This window comes from Cherax quadricarinatus, chromosome 51 (assembly GCF_038502225.1).
Source record: "Cherax quadricarinatus isolate ZL_2023a chromosome 51, ASM3850222v1, whole genome shotgun sequence".
Taxonomy (NCBI): Eukaryota; Metazoa; Arthropoda; class Malacostraca; order Decapoda; family Parastacidae; genus Cherax; species Cherax quadricarinatus.
In genome coordinates this window covers 9,323,831-9,329,234 of record NC_091342.1, presented here as the reverse complement: position 1 = coordinate 9,329,234, position 5,404 = coordinate 9,323,831, and the positions used below count along the sequence as shown (strand labels likewise).

Here is a 5,404-nt window from a genome sequence, read left to right as displayed (position 1 = left end):
GTTGGAAAGATGGCGGCGAGGTGGGGTACATGCAGAGGTATGTGCTTATTTTGTGGTGATGCTCGGGCTGTAAGTAATGTGTGATGTTTATTGTGTGTTGACGTAGGTCCTGAGAGGTGCTTGGCACTGTTGCTTAAGTGGGGCGTGTGTGAATGCAGGAGAGAAGAGAAATAATGGCGTGTTTACAGGCAGGTTGGTGAGATGGTACGGCCCGTTGCTAGGGTCACTAGTCACGTTATTTTTGGCTTAGTTTAATCGCCTGCAAAGAGTTCAACGCACAAAAAACTAGCCACTTCGGTGGTAAAATGTAACGTATAATCTATAACCTGTGGTTTTTGTGACGTGTGTTGGCGCTTTTGTGATGAATATACGTTTATTGTTTATTTGTCGTCTCTCCTGAGCACTCGCTAAGTATCGGTTCGGTCAGAAAACTTTCAAGTTTTGATGTCTACTGACTTCTAAGATCTGTATCATTGAATGACAGGCAAAAAAGTAAACGAGGGGTAATAATAATTTGAAAAATACTGAGAGAAAGCCTTCTAAATCGGCGCACTGACATGACTCCTTGCTAGGGAGCTCTGACTCGACCCCTGTAACCATATATAGGTGAGTATATGCAAGTTCCTTCAAGAAGGAACTTGACAAGTTCCTTCAGGAAGAAACTTGACAGGTTCCTTCAGAAAGTAACTTGACAGGTACCTTCAAAAAAGTAACTTGACAGGTTCCTTCAAAGAGTAACTTGACAGGTGCCTTCAAAAAGTAGCTTGACAAGTTCCTTTAGGAGGTATATTAAAGAGAGAGCTAGTAGAGGACTTTGAAGACCACACCGAAGTTATCTATCAAGAACTATCAACTTCTACCTAGATTAAGGACTATCACGTATTATCTAGATGTGTATTATCTAGACCAGGGGTCCCCAACCTGCTGCCCTAGGGCCGCGTGTGGCCCTTCTAGGAAATGGATGAGGACCTCACGTGAAATTATGATTTCACTTACCCCTCGAGGGAGGTTCCTTGACGCTGGTGAGGGGCTGTTGATCCAGGGAATTGGATCTGTACTCCGGTTCTCTGAATTGAGCCTGAATGCCTTCCATCCCCCCCCACAGGCGCTGTATAATCGTACGGGTTTAGGCTCCCCCATAATTATAATATGATTTCACTTTTATGTAGGTTCCACAGTCACAAAACACTGTTGTTATTATTCATAAAAATTACAAAATGCGGCCCTCCTTTATATTTGGCTATTTTATACTGAAAAGCTGGGGACTACTGATCTAGAACGATATATCATTCCAGTTAAGGGAAGAATTGAGAGGTGGGTGGAGAAAGTCGAAGATTAAGGCGATTTATTGATGCTATGGAGTTATTTTTTCAAGGTAAGAGGGAGGAATTAATGCAGGCGAAGGGCTATTGATCCAAAAAATTGCTGCTGCTTTTCTACTTCGTTACTTCACGCTTTTTTAAGGAGCTTTATGAGCCCTACGGGTTTAGAGCCTACCAACGAATATAGGTTGGTTTGTGAGGTTTAAAACTTATCGGCTATACGATACTCTTTTAGGTTGCATGTCACCTGTACACTACCAGTCAAGTATAATACTTAATATGCATTTCTTATATATATATATATATATATATATATATATATATATATATATATATATATATATATATATATATATTTAAATTTTAGGGGTCCACCTCTGGTGTAAATTGTGGGACCCATAGCCTCGGAGAAGTGGATAAAAAGGCTTCAAGGAAGAATATATATATTATATATATATATATATATATATATATATATATATATATATATATATATATATATATATATATATATATATATATATATATATATATATATATATATATATATAAACATACACGTTAGAATATATACCAACGAATAAAACCAGAGTGAGTAGGTATTTGTATATTCTGTTGCAGGCGTGACTGTTCCTCGTCAGTGTTCCCTGTAGCAGGTGGTGACGAGGCGACACCCTGGCTTCATCGTTCAGCACAAGGTGAGCACTGCAAGCAACACCTTCCTCGTCAGTAGACGTCGTTGTGATGGAAAGTATTCAGTTAAATATCATTTATATGAGAGTAACATCATATAATATTTGTTTCGTGAAAATACAAGAGAAGACGCTATAAAAAGCTGGAAGTGAATAAGGGAACTGTGTCAGTAATACTACAGTAAATCTTACACTTGCAGGTATGTGTAAGTTTGCAGCTCCTCGAGGGACGGTTGCTCGCTACTAGGAAGGTACGTTCTCATATTTTTACTTCAGTTTGTAGTATAACATTCTGTTTGGCCTTGCACAACACCCTTCTGTTGTTGTGTTGGCATTATCCAGGGGAGGGAGAAGGTAACGCCCGTCAGACATTCCGGATCATGAGGTATTGGCATTATCAAGGGAAGGGCATTACAAGGCCCTTCAAACATTCCAAATCATAATGTGTTGACATCAAGGGAAGGGAATTAGCAAAGGCCCTTGAGACATTCCAGGTCATGAGGACACGGTCTGTCCTCTATCACTTCGCACTGTTAGGCGATTGAATCATCGTGTCTAGTCTCAGCGACGCGAACCACAGCAGTTTTGTGTTTCTGAAGAGTTAGTCGTTTTCCTTGTACTATTTTGCACGAATTTGCCACAAAGGGACGAATTCCTTGACCTGCTCACTAGGGCACAGATTACCCTCTTTTAATTGTAAGTGGCACAAGATTTCTACTTTTTTTCAGTGGGGGGGTACGAATTAAAAATAATCATGGTTTTAATAGGTAGCACCGCAGGGTTCTTATAATTTGCTGCCTGACTTTTTTCTGTTCTTAGTTTATAGTTTATAACTTGAGAACTGAGCCGACTACCTTAAAAAATTGTCAGCGTGCCGGTTTGCTGTAGCTGCTAGTCATGGAGCTGCTAGTCATGGAGCTGCTAGTCATGGAAACAGTACCGTGCGCAAGTGCCCCCTCGTCAGTTTTACATAGGCATCTTTCCCGGTTTTCGTTTCCTTGTGATAACTTACAGTATGAGAGCTGGTCGGCTTCGAACTTTAAAAACTTGATATGTTCCTCCCCTAAACTTTCGCTTATATCTTAAGAATGTCTTATTCGAGTAGCGTCGACTTTTCAACGCCTCATTCAACTAGCGTCAACTTTTCAACGCCCCATTGGACCAGCGTCAACTTTTCAACGCTGGTTAATTGTGGGTTCAGTACTTAGGTATAATAATAACTACGGGATAGTATACTGTAAGTTTGGTCTATTTAGATGAGCATTTGACAGCTGAATAACATAGTTACACAGACTTTGAATCGTTTGATTCCAGCAATAATAAGAGAATTTGTATGTGGTTAAAGAAAGAGACAAGATAAACGAGACTTGTCCAACATTTGGGTATCTTTATTCTGGAAATGTTTAGCCAGCAAGTGGCTTTTTCAGTTCAATGCAGAGAAAGGTGGAAGATGAGGAGTTTGAGGTAATCAGTCCCTCAGCCTGGACTCGATGTGATCAGTCGATCAAGATTGATGGGCTGAATATATTTACTCCAGGCTGAGGGACTGATTACTTCAAACTACTCTTCATCTTCCACCTCTACATTGGACTGAAAATGTCACTGACTGGCGAAACGTTTCTAAAATAAACATGTCAATCTTATTTATCAATAGCAGGGGAATGTCTCTTCTGATCGGCATCAAACCTTCAACACTAGTGGGATTTTCTAAACAGTATTTGGCAATCATTTTGAGCAGTAGAGATTTTGGTTTTGATATTTTTATGTAGCAAGTCGTTTTCCTTGCAATACCGAGAGAATAACTTGGGCGATCGGCTTCAAACCCTTAATGCCAGTGTATCTTAATCAGAATTTGGTTTGTATTGATTTTTGACAGTGTTTTTAGGAGTCAGTTTTGAAGGAATTGTGAAGACTAAGCTTCCTTGAGGTCGATGTTTTTAATAGTTTTTTTTTTTTTTTTAGAGAATTTTAAATAAAACTGCTATAAGAAAAACGAGAAATATTGAAATCTGTGTTTTATGGCGTTTTTAATGTTTTAAGATTTACGTTTCTTCATTTGTTATTTTTTTTGTTCATTGCTTGAGAACGTCTCATCCTCTAAGCTTCAAACTTTCAGCGCTGGTGTACTATAACCTGGGTAAGGTCCATGCCAATTTTCACATGTCCACGTGTTCTGTGGTCAGAGTTAGGCCAGCTATTCCAGGTTGACTTAAGGGGCACGTCAGTTTCCCTGCTTTATAAGAAGATTTGTTAAGTTATACCATGAATTAAGGAAAGATCCTGGACTTCACCTTACGAAAGCAGACACAGAAAATGCGATAGTAATTATGTACAATGTAGATTACAGTGGAAAAATAAACACGATATTAGGAGACAGGAAACACACGCGCCTCTTAATACTGGCCTCATCTGATCACATTAAACTCTTAGTACCTGTGTATCCTACTGGGTAACGGGTTCTTGGGATTGTTACTGGTTTGTAGGTGCCAATCTGCCAGTTTAATTTAGGTGTCCCGTAGCTAGGTTGGTAACGCACTCAGCTAACACATTGAGGTCCGTGGTTTGATCCCCGATATGTGTGGAAACATTGGGGGGTGTTTCCTTAAGACACCTACTGTCCCTGTTCACCTAGCAGTAAAATAGGTACCTGGGTATCCGTTGACTGGTGTGGGTCGCATCCTGGGGACAAAACCTAGTTTGCCCGAAATGCTGTGCATAACAGGGTACTATCTATATAGTACGTCATTCATGTCAGCTATGTCTGTGTACGTTGTACATGTACTTGTAGAAGTAGACTATAATATGGCATTGTCTCCGGTTGTATGCACTTCCTCTGGTATTCACTGCCCTGGCAACCACAAGCTAGTTGGTGGTCTGGGCTGGGCTGGGAAGAGGTTGGTTTGGCGAGCGTGTAATGGGTGACCAATGTAATGGGTTGTCGGTTTAATAGGTTGAGAAGGGGAGAGGAGTAATGAAAGGTGAAGGGAGGTAGGAGGGGAAGATCAGGTAAGAGAGGATGGGAATCAAGAAGGAAAGATTAGAAATGGGAGAAGGGAGACTGAGAAAGAGGAAGGGGATCAAAACTAAAAAGAAGAGAAACAATGAAGAGAAGGGATAAGGAAGAATTATTATTATTTAGGGGAGAAGGATAGATGCTTATGAAGGAAAGGAGAAAAAGGGTAGAAGGAAGGAAGGAAGGAAGAGGGGAACTATGTAGAGAGAGGAGAAAAAGAGTAAAAAAAAAATTTCTTTGCGGTTTTTGATAGGGAAGTTCCAAGTTTGACTACAAGACTCAGTGATTCCCAGCCTTGATTCCTAACCTAACCTAACCTAACCTAACTTAACCTAACTTAACCTAACCTAACCTAACCTAACTTAACCTAACCTAAC

The 5,404-nt window shown here is 40.1% G+C and overlaps 1 long non-coding RNA gene across 1 annotated transcript in view; it reads left to right on the top strand.

The window, feature by feature from the left end:
* LOC138854158 (uncharacterized) overlaps window positions 1–2,391 on the top strand; it is a 2,414-nt gene extending 23 nt beyond the window's left edge. The window contains exons 1-3 of the long non-coding RNA XR_011393384.1: window positions 1–37; window positions 1,944–2,020; window positions 2,215–2,391. The exon at window positions 1–37 is cut by the window's left edge and continues 23 nt beyond it. This is a non-coding gene — a long non-coding RNA (uncharacterized lncRNA). The remainder of the gene's footprint in view (window positions 38–1,943; window positions 2,021–2,214) is intronic.
* Window positions 2,392–5,404: the final 3,013 nt, after the last annotated feature.